We start from the raw sequence: 14,354 nt of genomic DNA on the forward strand, positions 1-14,354 counted from the left end.
GGGAGACATTTAACAATATATCTAGAAAAAAATCTCCATAACAGTAACTCTCCATAAAGAGAGTTCTCACTATTTGGGGACACCACATCAAAATTCATTAACTATATTATGAGAACTTATTTAACTAGTAACTTATTGATAATCCTTTAGATTTTTTTTCTCTATTATTTGCAGTTACATTCAGGGTGGCAATGAAAAAATCTCACACATGGGTTTTTTCAATATATGTACTTTCACCTTTAATGTAAATTCCTAGAAGTAAATTGCTGGGTCAAAATTTATGTGTGTTTGTAATTTCTAAACAGGCCCTTTTAGAAGCGTATCAATTTATATTCTTGGTAACAAGATATTTTTGCCAACATAGTGTGTTATTAACATTTAGATTGTTGCCAATCTCATAGTTAGAAATGGTGTTTCACTGTTCTTTTAGCTGTCATTCCCACATTGAGAGAGGTTAAGCTGCTTTTCATTTATTTAAGATCTATTTTATATACCCTTTTATGAACTGTATGTTCTTATCCTTTGCTCATTTTAATTGATTTTTAGGAGTTCTTTATATACGATGCCCTTCGTCTAGGATATGTGTTGCATTTATTTTTTTATCCAGTTCATGGTTCTTTGATTGGCTTATGGGACAGAATATGGGGTTTGACAAGAGACTCAGATACACATGGACATGTAGAAAGTTATTTTGTTGGTATTTTGAATAAGTGTGGAATTATAGGTTTTACAGTAAATAGTGTTGGGACAACTGAAAAGTCATCTGTGAAATATAAAGTTGAGTCGATGGCTCACATTACGCCAGTATAAATTCTCATGAATTAAAGATTTAACTAAAAGGGTAAAGTATCAGAAGAAGCGTATAGAAGTGTTTTTTTAATAATCTAGGTATAGAGAGGGTGTTCCCAAATATCACAAAACAAAAAGAAAAAAAACCCATAGTAGGTGAAAAATGTTTACTTTTTGATGACCTTTCTTCTGTACTTTTTTTCCTACCACAATTTTCTGAACTACTTCCAAGACCAAAACAGACCTATCAGCAGGGCCTCAGCTGCTTTAGCACAAGCCGAAAGTGACCTCCCGATAATGAGTCGAAGCCACACCGGAGCAGCGCAGGGTTGCGGAGAGCCCGTGGGCTTTTGGACCGGGCACACCTGGTTTCACCTTGTGTTTCAGCTCCTAAGAGACTCCATATAACCTTGGGTAGTTCACACAGCTGCTTTGAGTCTTAGTTTCCTTCACTTTCTCACAACCTCAGCCAAAGTAGATGGGATAAAGGCACGTGATCCTCTCCAAGCTTCCTCCTGTTTTCCACATCATCTCCAACTGCACACTAATTGGGCAGGAAATGTCATGATTTCTTAGCTCAAGATTGCTCAGCCGCACCCTGGTGCCGAGTCTCCATTTTGGGCCAACGTTACAGGTAGGACTGCGTTTCCTTGTCTTCTCTCTGAAGTCTCTCCTTTGATGAGCAGCAAGCCCCAAGTGTGTTTCTTAAGGCTCTCCTGGCTCTCAGCCTGGGGCCAAGAGGGACTTTCTCAGAGTAAAGGGCCAGGAATAAGGACCCTGCCTCTGAAACCTGCAATCCTCCTGCGTTCATTCTCTACTGCCCTCGTAGCAAATTACCACACACTGAGTGGCCCCCATCAACACAGATGTATGTCCCTACACTCCGGAAGAAGTCTGACATGGGCTTCAGCGGAGTGAAATAAAGGTGTCTACAGGGCTGTGTTCCTTTCTGGAGGCTCTAGGAGGATTCTTGCTCTTTCCGGGTTCCAGAGGCGCCCGCAGTCATTGGCTCACGCTTCCCTTTCTCCATCTTGAAAGGCGGCAATGTTGCGTCCTCTGACTGTTGTTTTGTGGTCACATCTCCTTCCTCTGAGCACAACCAGGAAAGGTTCTCCTCTAAGGACGCTTGTGTTTATATTAGGTCCACCTAGGTTATCCAGCATAATCTCCCTATCTCAACACCATTACCTCAATTACCACTGCAATTTCCACGTGAGGTAACATTCACAGGTTCCAGAGATTAGGATGTAGACGTCCGTAGGAGGACAGGATTTGGTTTACTACAGCTTTATAACATGAGTCCAGGATCTGGGTAGTGGGCAAATCATCCCTGAGACATTAGAAGTCATATTTTACAATTGTGTCGTCATGATAAATACATTGGCTGGGTGGTTTGGCGTGATAATTTTATCAGATTTAAGGCCCTTTGTATAACCAGCACGTGAATTTAACATGCTGGTTTCTGTAGAAATCAAAGCAACTCAATCTCCTCTTTGCCTTTATCACTAATCCAGCGAGCATTTAAACCCGTGTTCTCCCTGGCTTGCTTGGCCATCCAGGCAAGCAGTCCGAGGGGCCCGGGGTGCAGCTGCCCTGGCCATCATCAATGCCATGGCCGCAGATCAGGTTACGTTGGCCTTCTTCTCTACCTTGGCTCTCTCCCAAGAGTACTAGATTTAAATATTCTATTACTGAACTACCAGGCACTCTCTGACCCCCGTCCGTCTTTGAGGCCCTTCCAAAGCTCCATGCTTATGTGAACATGCCTTTAAGAGAACCCCCTGGGCAGACGCACATGGTCCTACTGCTTCAAAACCATCGGGCTCCAATACAAGTGTCTCAGTACTGACACACAGCCGAAAGGTGAACATTGCCAGGTGAAAAACTGCATGTCTAAACTGCTTTTCTGGGCATATGAAGAGATGGCCTAAGTGCACTGGCTGGAGAGAAACTTGAGCCCCAAGGATGGGGTCAGTTATCTTGTTACCTTTTAACCGTTAGCTGATGTCCCACTAGCTAAGCCGTCCTTACCAAGAGCGGTCTGCAAGGCCCCACTAGTGAGACGGTGACATGGTTTGAGGATTCAAGGAAGGGAAACGAGCAAGGGCGCTGGTGAACAGGCGACAGGAATTAAGTCTACTTCAGGGAGAGAGTGTCTCCTCAAGGTCCCTCGTTAGTATCCACGGCCGATGGATTAGTTTTGTTCTAAATCTGTTCTCCTTCTCTTCTACTTGTGTCGGGAACCCAGATAGGAAATGACATTGATTTTTATTAACGAAAGGGATATTTAATCTTGATAAGTTTAATAAGATGCACAGTTGTGTATCTTCATGTAGCATTCATTGTGACTTGAAACCATTTATAGTCCTCACTGAGAGTCCTTAAAATAATCCTACCTAAAGGTAATCACGGCAATTTTATATCATTAAAGATTAGAATTAATTTTAGTGTCTTTGCCTTTGGGCAGGTTCTTAGGGTGTACTCAGATTTTACAGAAAACACTTGTTTAGGACAACCCACTAGAACTAGAGGGAAAATACAAATATTTTATAATGCCATTTCTGCTGTTGACGGTAGAGAACGTTTTCAGTATGTGTGTTGGTGTGTTTGTACGAGCCATTCAGAAGGGAGGACAAAAGAGAGGAAAGTGTCTCTAAACTGTCGTTTCTATTTAGTGCTTACCATAAACGGGAATAAATGTTTATAATCTCTCATCCTTACCGCAGGCGCCCACATGCGATACTGTTTTCCAGACCTCACAGATACGCAAACTAAGGCTTTCATTGCTTGTCCAAGATCACACAGCCACTAAGATGGGGAGACAAACGTCAAATCCCAAAGTGTCTGAATTCTAAGTCTTTGCTTATTCCATCATGCAATATGTAAAATTACCGAGATCACCCATGGACTTGTTCTGCTGTCTTAGCAGAGGAATATGAAATTATGGAAAGAAAAATAGGTTAATGTGGAAATGCCCCAAATAATTTTCAGACGGATATAGAAAATTTAGGTACACAGAAAAGCACTTATTATAGCTAATCCTCAATGCCACGTACTGAACACACATCTCAGTTAGTCCTTACAGGGACCTTTAGAAGTACAGTAAGGTCACTCCCTACCCCTCTGTTATATTTGAGGAAACAGAGGCTCCTAGAAGTTTGAACTGTATTTAAAAATTTATTTGAATATCAAATTTTGCTGAGAGAGATACAATTGCCATTTAAATAATGAGATTTCCTATGGGATTTTGAAATTCTGAGGATAGACCTACTATGTGCATCTAGAGAAGTACGTTCTCAACAATGTTTGTTACATTAGCACATTCTAAGTCCAAAATGATCATGGTTCTCACTGGCCACTCACTCTCTTTATTCACCTGTCTCCAATCCCTAAAATTTCAGGAACATCACTGGCCACAAGGAGAAAGTTGTACCTGGATTGAAAAGAGAATATTTTAGGAATGGTAAGAATAGTTTGCTTTGAATAAACCTAAGAGCCACAAAACAACTACATCAAGATAATTCAATAAATTAATTAATTAATACCAAGCCCATTCTCAGTATGTTCCGTGAATTTCCTTAGCTAAGTCTGACTTGAAAACACGTCTCACTGGCCCCCTCTGTGCATGTCCAAGGGTTCTGGCCCCTCAGCCCAACATTACCCACGGCTCTGCCAGGGAAACGATAAACAGCCTTCCTGCTGGGGCTTTATGACTCTAGCTTAGAACAGCCCTTTATATCCAAGGAGAGGTTTAGACTTCGCATCAAGTTTTGCCAAAGCCACATCAAGGAGAATCGTTTACCTCAAATTCTTTTCCATCTCTGACTCCTACATCCCAGTGAAGGGGCTCTTGGGGCTTTCTGAAAGGGAGCATTTGATGAATCCCTATATTGGCAGCCAAAGTCGCCCTAAGGTAAAACAGGATCAAACTGCTTGAATTCAGTTTCCTTTATTATCTCACCACTTAGGATGACATGAAACATTTAGCCTTAATTCAGCAGGTATGTGAGGGTGTTTCCCTGCAGGACTTTCTGAGGTGAGGGGAGTCGAATGTATGGGTTGTTACAAAGCTGTGTCCCAGACAGAGATGGCATGGTGATTTATACTGTGCCTTTTTGATGGACTCATGGGAACCATTGGGTAGAATTCTCTGTTTAAAAATTGCCCATGACTATCGTTTTTCTTACAAAGTTTGTTAAGCTAGTGATTTCATAGTTTCATCAAAGAATTTAGAAAATGACAAACAAGGCATGGAAAGTCAGAACCAGAATGAACATAGAAAAATGACAGCTCATTTAGCAAGATACAGACCCTCCCATATTGCTGATCTCATGGCCCAGGGCTGAAGAATGGTCTCTCCTTGCAATGACTTCCCAGCAGACTAACCCATGTGGGCTTCGACCCTACAGCAGGCTAGTGGTAATCTCTACCTGACATATCTATTATACAAAACGCTTAGTAATGAATATATCAGATGAATAGAAAACAAAACAAAACAAAAAACCAGAACAACTTAAACCTGTTCACAACTCCGTTTTATTCACTAAATTCCAGGATTATCAAAAAGTCCTACAAATATACAGACTGACTTAGAAAAGTGGTTGTGGAGTGCACTAGTTGTATAAATTTCCCTGAGCTCCTGGAGGGTAGATGCTTTGGGATGTACGTCCCAAGTGATGTCAGGGTACTATTAATCTCCCTTAGGTGGGGTGTTCCTAGGGTCATTTGCACAGCCTCTAAGACACGGACAATACTGTTGCTGCTTAGATAAAAACAATGTATTTAATAAGCAAAGAGCCAGGCCTGACATTTACTACCCAAGGACTTTCACCAGGTAATCTTAGGACACAGGTTATCCCTAAATGCTAGTTAATGTTTCAATTCCAAGATTCTGGTTTTAGATACTAACCAACCACTTGGCAACCTTGCTGAGCCCCAGATTTCTCAAGAAAAGGGAGTAGCTCAATGTTTCTTGGAATGCAAATCTCAGAATGCTAGCTCCGTGGAGTAACAGAGTTCTGTGGCCAAATAAATTATGATGACTAGGGTTAACGCGGCTATAGAGCCCCTTTTCTGAAAGACGTCAATGTGACTAATGTGATACGCGAGCCTCTACGAGAGAGTTACAGCGTGCAGGATTTTCTGACTTGTCTGACAATGGAAGCTGGGAAGGATCTCACTGGACTAGTGTTCCAAGCTAGCGACGTACTTTGGGACGTTCCAGACAAGATGATTTCTAAGAGTTTTTCCTGCTCTAAATTCTCTGATAATCTTTGGTTCACACGAAACACCAAGCTATTCTCCAGATATTTCCTATATGCCTAGCTCTTGACATTCCTTTCTAAAATATATGACTCCTCTACGATCGCAAGGATCAAAAGGGTCACTGTGGCTTCCATGAAAAGAGAGATATTTTGAAATTGCAGCATAAAAAAACATACAATCCAAGGGCAACTTTACACACAGTTTTAAATAATGTTATCACTAACCATTCTGACATGGAACAATCCCAAATGAAATCACTCTTTTAAAAATGAAACGGCAATGCAACGATAAGCTCTACGGACAGCAGCTACTACCAAAAAGCCCAGAGAGGCTTTCTGCAGTGGACGTGTATAAAGAACGCCAAGTCAAGTGCTGTTCTTTCTGTCATATTTTTCCTTGAATATAAATTACAAAATTTGGGCCTCACACTTCGAAAGAATCGTTCATTCTGTCTAGCAACCAAATGCTTGTGAACAGTAGCACGAAGTGAACCAATAAACTGCATGGAAAAACACAATGTTTTCTAGAGCTAACTTCTGCTGTTTTAAAGAAATTTCAGAGCAAAAATAGTCCTACAAACTTCGAAATGTAGACAGATATCTAGAGGCCTGTGCTATTAAGGGCTTTATTTTATTTTATTAAGCCTTCAATCCGATTTGTTGACAAATCATTGGGATGACTGAATTTATTACCAAGAAGTTTGTGGGATTAGGAAACTCCCTTAACCAAGGACGACTCCTTTAGAAGCTCCCGTTTAGATTTCTGCAAGAGGAAGAAATATTCCCAGTTCTTTAGCATTTTTTTCTCTTTCTGGCACAAAATGATCTTTTTCTTGCATGTTCTCTCAGTCTCCATTTATAGAGATTCTCTTTCTTCACCCTACCCTTCTAGAGTACCTCAAACAAACTGGTGACATAATTAAAAATTTGATTTTTCTGGGAGATAACTTCCTAGGGGAAGGCGACATGGGTAAAGCTAGGCAGAAGGGTGAGATTCAACCTATCATACCTGCGTGCCAGCCCTGGGGAATGTGTCCATCTCAACTCAGTTTACAGTCGCTGGACATTTAATCAGATTTGTATGTAATAGTATTTCATAATTTTCCACAGAGCTCTTTTTCCTTTGTTCAGAAAAGAAAAACCTCCCAAACAAAGGAAATAGAGTAACAGAATCGTAGAGTTGGTATGTGCTTATGTGGCAAGGGCAGACAGTTCTCCACCCGTTTGGCATCTTCCTCCTCCCTGACGTTGACTCAAGAGTTTCAAGGTGCTCTCGTTGTCCTTCAGACCTAATAGTCGTATGGATTTCATCCATCCCAACCCCCGGGAGTAAGAGGCATTGATAGATGCTTTGGTTCTAGTCCCGGATCTTCACTAACTGGCCTCTCATAAGCTATGTGATCGTAAACTTCTTAGCCCCTATTTCCTGTTATAGACGGTGAGGGTTTTGAACTAAATGATCTTTATCAACCCTTCTATTCCAAACATTTAACTCTTGAACTTAATAGCAGTTTTCCAAAATTAACCAAAGTTATACAGTTCATTTTCATTCTTACAACAAATTTTAATTAAAAGGCTAATAAATTAAAAAGTGCAGTTTAAAGCAACCTGCCGATACAAGGTACTAAAAATGGTAAGTGACATTTACTAAGGGCCAATCTATGTCAGGTAGTGTAATAACCATATCATAGAAGTTATATGAATTGATCCTTGCCAGAACCTCATCATTACCATTTTACAGATAAAGAATAATTCTTTTTGAGATCAAGTACCTATCTAACTATGAGTAGCTAGTGTCTAGCCAAGGTGGAATCCAAACCCAGTTTCTTTATCCTCCAAAGTCATGCTCACTCAGAACCAATGTCGTTTTCTCCCCCTAGCATTCTGCTTTGAAGTGTACGCTGGTTCCCTCCTACTTTGCAAGTTGTTTACCTTTTCTGAACTTTATTTGTATTGGTCTATTCATTCATTCAACCAACAGCAATTAGGTGTTTATGTACCATAGGTACTATGATTGATATTATGATACAGAGGTGACTATGACATTAAACCCACCTAGGAAGAGCTCGCAGTTTTATTAAGGAGTTGGGCAAGAGACCTGGCACTTACAATACAATGTCATAGGTACCATGAGGTATATGAGATATGTGTGCATGGCACATGGAAAAAGGGGACCTGGGAGTAGAGATCAGGGAAATAAAAATCCGTTCCTTAGAGAATAAGAAGTGGAAGAATATTTGAATTGGCACTTCAAGAACCAGTAGAAATGTGCTAGCTGAAAAGGCTGGGAAAGGCATTCTCGCAAAGAGAATGGACGAGTTCAGAAGTTTGTAAGGGCATCACGTTTTCTAAGAACTGAGAGTAGGTCTCCATTAATGAGGTACAGTGTGCATGATAAATACTGGGAGATGAATCTGAAAAACTCTACGACTGAGAAACCTTGGTATCTCATGCTACAGGTATGGAACTCTATTCTGAAGACATCAGGGAGTCCCTCTAGAATTTTAAACATGGTATATTTATGTAATAGGGAAGCCCCTTTGGAAGCAGTGAAGAGGCACGAGTGGGATGGAGGGTGTTGGGGCACGAAGAACAGATTGGAATCTCCTGCAGGATGTGTAGCCCCCTCCCCAAAATCAAACAAAGGAATCAACTATTGGAATATAGAGAAACTGTTGAATTGGAGTGATGTTTGGAGGTGGCCGAGCAGGATAGAAGGGATTTTTGTGGTGGAACAGATATTGGAGGTAGAAGAGTTACTATTGACTGTGTCTCCAACGTTTCTTGTTTGGCTAACAAAATGGATGGTAGCTGGCTCTGTTCTTCAGAAACGAGTCAACAGAAGGAGTAAAGACTTGAAGAGACAAAAATTCAGTCTATAGCATGACATTCTTGAGTTGCCTGTGAAGTTTCATTCAGGTAGATAAATGTTCCTATCACGAGTCAAAAAAGACATGGTGCTACCCTTGAGTAACATATATTTGGGAGAAGGACAGATTTCTAAACAAATAAGAGCATCAAATGTGTATTGGGCTTAGTTATTGGTTAAACATAATAGCAATGATATTGATAAAACTATAAAAGTATAATTTAAATTACTATGTGCAGGAACTGAGTAATGTATACTTTATATTAATGCATACATTACCCTGATGACAATCTGGATATAAACATCGGATATGAATCCTTTTTATAGAGATGATAAATGATAATGTGATTGTGTAACTTATCCCACGTTATGCTGTCAGTGAAAGTAAGGGTACGAGCTGATATTCAAATTCAGGTACGTCTAGGTCTTCAAAACCAGTGTTCTGTTTGTTTACTTGTTTGTTTCTTAGCCACAACACCTCTTGGAGTTCGTAAAGAGGGAAGATTATAAAAAGGAGAGAGCATAGAAAGAACAAAGGGCCAAGAATGACCATTCTAAAGAACAGATGTGGATAGAGGCTCTTGTACAGGAGATTTTGGGTGAAAAGATGGAGGGTGAAGCTCAGCCAAGGCTTTCATGTAAACCAAAAGAAAGGTAACATGAGGAAGTAGGGAGTGATCTACCATGTTAGCTGTGGCCAAGAGGAGGACTCAAGTGAGTCCTTTGAGTTGGGAATATGTAGGATGTGAGTGACCTTTGTCAGAGCAATTTTACTGTGGCAGGTATCACAGAGACCAGACTGCACAAGGCTGAAGACTGACAAAGACAGGAGAAATGGGCATCACAGTACAGACTATTCTCTCTCTCTTTTTTTAAAGATTTTATTTATTTATTTAACAGAGAGACACAGCCAGTGAGAGAGGGAACACAAACAGGGGGAGTGGGAGAGGAAGAAGCAGGCTCCTAGTGAAGGAGCCTGATGTGGGGCTTGATCCCAGAGCACTGGGATCATGCCCTGAGCTGAAGGCAGACGCTTAACAACTACACAACCCAGGCGCCCCTATTCTCTCCTTTTTTTAAGATAAAATTATTATATAACATCATGTAAGTTTCAGGTGTACAATTATAATTCAATATTTGTATGCTCTACAGAGTGATCGTTAAAATCTAGTTATATCCATCACCATAGAATTGACCCCTTCATCCATTTTGCCCACTCTCCACACCTTTTCTCTGGTAACCACCAATCTATTCTCTGTATCCATGAGTTTGTTTTTGTTTTGTTTTGTTTGTTTGTTTTTAGATTCTACATATGAGTAAAATTACACAGTATTTGTCTTTCTCCATCTGACTTATTTCACTTCGTATAATACCTTCAAGGTACATCCATGTTGCAAATGACAACATTTCATACATGTTTATGGCTGAGTAGTATTCCATTCTATGTATACTGTAAATAATACTGCACTAAACATAGGAATGCATATATCTTTTTGAATTAGCACTTTTGTATTCTTTGGATATATACCCATAAGTGAAATAACTAGCTCATATAGTAGTTTTATTTTTAATTTTTTGAGGAATTTTCATATTGTTTTCCATAGTGCCTTAATCAATTTATGTTAACTCACCAACAGTGTGCAGGTTTTCCTTTTCTCTACGTCATCTCTAACACTTGTCATTTCTTGCCTTTTGATAATAGCCATTCTAACAGGTGTGAGGTGATGTCTTATTGTAGTTTTGATTTGCATTTCCATAATTGGTGGTGTTGAACATCTTTTCATGTGCCTGTTGGCCATCTGTGTGTCTTTGGAAAAATGTCTGTGCAGATCTTCTGCCCATTTTTAATTGTTTTTTGTTGTTGAATGGTATGACTTATTTGTAAATTTCGGATATTAATCCCTTATCAGAGATATGATTCACAAAACACTTTTCCTGTTCAGTAGGTCCCCTTTTTGTTTTAGTGATGGTTTCTTTTACTGTGCAGAAGCTTTTTAGTTTGATGTAATCCTCATTTATTTTTGCTTTTGTTACCCTTGCCTTTGGAGTCAGATCCATAAAAGTATTGTCAAGACCAATGTCAAGGTGCTTACTACCTACATTTTCTTCTAGAATTTTATGGTTTCAGGTTTTACATTCAAGTCTTTAATCCTCTTTAAGTTAATTTTTGTGTATTAGCGTAAGATAGTGGTCTAGTTTCATTCCTTTGCCTGTGGCTGTCCACTTTCACCATCACCTTTTAATGAGAGACTGTCCTTTGTATGTTCTTGGTTCCTCTGTCATAAATGAATTGTCCATATTTGTGTGGGTTTAACTCTGGGCTATCATTTTCATTCCATTGATATGTGTCTAGTGTTATGCCGATGCCATACTGTTTTGATTGCTATAGCTTTGTAGTATAGTTTGAAATCAGAGAGCATGATACTTCCAGCTCTGTTATTCTTTCTCAAGATTGCTTTGGCGATTCAGGATCTTTTGTGGTTCCATACAAATTTTAGAATTATTTACTTTAGTTCTAAGAAAAATGTCATTGGAATTTTGATAGGGATTTCATTAAATCTGTACATTTCTGTGGGTAGTATGGACATTTTAATAATATTCTTCCAGTCCCTGAGCATGGAATATCATTCCATTTATTTGTATCTTCGTCAATTCCTTTCATCAATGTCATAGTTTTCAGTGTACAGATCTTTCCCTCCTTGATTAACTTTATTCCTAGGTATTTTATTGTTTTGATGCAATTTTAAATGAGACTGTTTCCTTAATTTGTCTTTCTGATAACTCGTTAGTGTATAGAAATGCCACAAATTTCTGTCTGTTAATTTTGCATGTGGCTACTTTGCTGAATTCATTAATTAGTTCTAGCAGTTTTTTGGTGGAGTCTTTTGGGTTTCCTATATAGGGTATCAAGTCATCTGCAAATAGTGACAGTTTCACTTCTTCCTTTCTGATGGGGATGCACTTTATTTATTTTTCTTGCCTAAATGCCGTGGCTAGGATTTCCAATACCAAATTGAATAACAGTGGTGAAAGTGGACATGTTTATCTTATTCCCAATCTTAGAGAGAAAACTTTCACCTTTTTACCATTGAGTATGATGTTACCCGTGGGTTTGTTACATATGGCTTTTATTATGTTTAGGAACTTTCCCTCTATAGCCACTTTGTCCAGAGCTTTAATAATAAATGGATGTTTAATTTTTTCAAATGCTTTTTCTGCATCTGTTCAGATGATCACTAATGTGATTTTATCTTTCATTTTACTAACGTGTATCACATTGAATGATTTGTGGATGTTGAACCATCCTTGCATCCTTAGAATAAATCCCACTTGATCATGGTATATGATCCTTTTAAATTATTGTGGAATTCAGTTTGCTAATATTTTACTAAGGATTTTTGCATCAATGTTCGTCAGTGATATTGGCTGAAATTTTCTTTTCTTTGTCCTGTTTTGGTATCAGGGTAATGCTGGTCTCATAAAATGAGTTTGGGAGTGTTCCATCATCTTCAATTTTGGGGAAGAGTTTGAGGATAGGTAGTAAATCTTTGTATGTTTTGTGGAATTCACCAGTGAAGCCATCTGGCCCTGACCTTTTTTTGTTGAGAGGTTTCTGACTACTGATTTAAAATCCTTACTAGCAATTGGTCTATTTAGATTTTCTATTTATTCATGATTCAATCTAGGAATACTTTATGTTTCTAGGAATTTATCTATTTCTTCTAGTTTGTCAAATTTGTTGGTGTATAATTGTTCATAGCAGTCTCTTATGATCTTTTGTATTTCTGTGGTGTCAGTTGTAATTTCTATTTCATTTCTAAGACTTTTTTCATTAGAGCCCTCTTTTTTCTTGGTTAGTCTAGCTAAAGGTTTGTCAATTTTGTTTATCTTTACAAAGCATTAGCTCTTAGTTTCATTGATCTTTTCTATTTTTTTGCCTCTATTTCATTTATTTCCACTCTTATTTTCATTATTTCCTTCCTTCTACTGATTTGGGCTTTATTTATTCATTTTTTCTAGCTTTGTTAGGTATAAAATTAGATTGTTAATTTGAGATTTTTCTTATTTTCTGAGGTAGGCCTGTATTGCTATGATATTCTCTCTTAGAACTGCTTTTTCTGCATCTTAAATGTTTTGGCATGTCATATTTCTGTTTTCATTTTTCCCCAGGTGTGTGTTTTTTTTTAATTTCCTCTTTGATTTCTTCAATGAACCATTGGTTGTTCAGTAGCATTTTGTTTAAGCTCCATATTTTTGTCATTTTTCCAGTTTCATCTTATAATTTATTTCTAGTTTCATACTATTGTGGTCGAGAAGATGCTTGATATGATTTTAGTCTTTCTGAATTTTTTGAGACTTATTTTATGGCCTAATATGTGATCTACCCTAAAGGATATTCCATGTGCACTTGAGAAGAATGTGTCCTCTTTTGCTTTTGGATGGAATGTTTTGTATATATTTTATTAATTTCATCTGGCAAAATGTGTCATTTAATGCTGATGTTTCCTTATTAATTTTCTGGTTGGATGATTTACCCATTGAGATAAATGGGGTATTAAAGTCCCCTACTATTATTGTGTTGCTGTCAGTTTCTCCCATTACAACCATTAATGTTTGCTTTATATATTTTGGTGCTCCTATGTTGGGTGCATATATGTTCATAAATGTTATAATTTCTTGTTGGATTAACTTCTTTATCATTGTGTAATACCCTTCTTTGATTTTTATTAGTTTTTATTATATTTTTAATTTTTTTATTAGTCTTTGTTTTAAAGTCTATTTTGTCTGAGTGTATCTTCCCCAACTTTCTTTTTCATTTCATATGTTTGTTGCTATCCTTGGCCACATCCATGGTGCAAGGGTGGGTGGGGCTGGTGCCTAGCCTGGCTGCCACTACAGGATAGTCTTTCAAGAAAAATGATCAAGAAGGGAAGCCAAAAGTGGCTACACTGAGACACAGATTATGCTTCCATCACAGCAAGTTTATTGCAGTGGTGACAATGAGGGCTGTAACATTTTTTTGCTAGGTTCATGAGTAAAGAGTGGATATAACAAGATTTTTCAATATTAGAAACCATTAGGGAATAATATATTTTAGATCATTTGCCAAAATAACAAACAATATAATTCCTATAATTTGACTTCTAGGGCCCTAAAGTAAATTGCTTGAAGAAACTGGATCTTTAAGATTACAGATGGAGAATTTTTTTTTAAAGATTTATTTATTTATTTATTAGACAGAGAGAGAGACAGCCAGCGAGAGAGGGAACACAAGCAGGGGGAGTGGGAGAGGAAGAATCAGGCTCTTAGTGGAGAAGCCTGATGTGGGGCTCGATCCCATAACGCCGGGATCACGCCCTGAGCCGAAGGCAGACGCTTAACGACTGAGCCACCCAGGCGTCCCCAGATGGAGAATTTTTGAAGTATATCTA

At 38.5% G+C, this 14,354-nt stretch overlaps 1 non-coding gene across 1 annotated transcript; it reads left to right on the top strand.

Annotated features, from left to right (window-relative positions):
- The first annotated feature begins 13,810 nt into the window (after positions 1-13,810).
- On the top strand, positions 13,811-13,940 carry LOC121104090. Its single transcript, XR_005836468.1, has one exon. It is a non-coding gene; the product is annotated as a small nucleolar RNA SNORA1 (small nucleolar RNA).
- The last annotated feature ends 414 nt before the right edge of the window (positions 13,941-14,354 follow it).

This window comes from Ursus maritimus, unplaced genomic scaffold (genome assembly GCF_017311325.1).
Source record: "Ursus maritimus isolate PB19 unplaced genomic scaffold, ASM1731132v1 scaffold_2, whole genome shotgun sequence".
Lineage (NCBI taxonomy): Eukaryota > Metazoa > Chordata > Mammalia > Carnivora > Ursidae > Ursus > Ursus maritimus.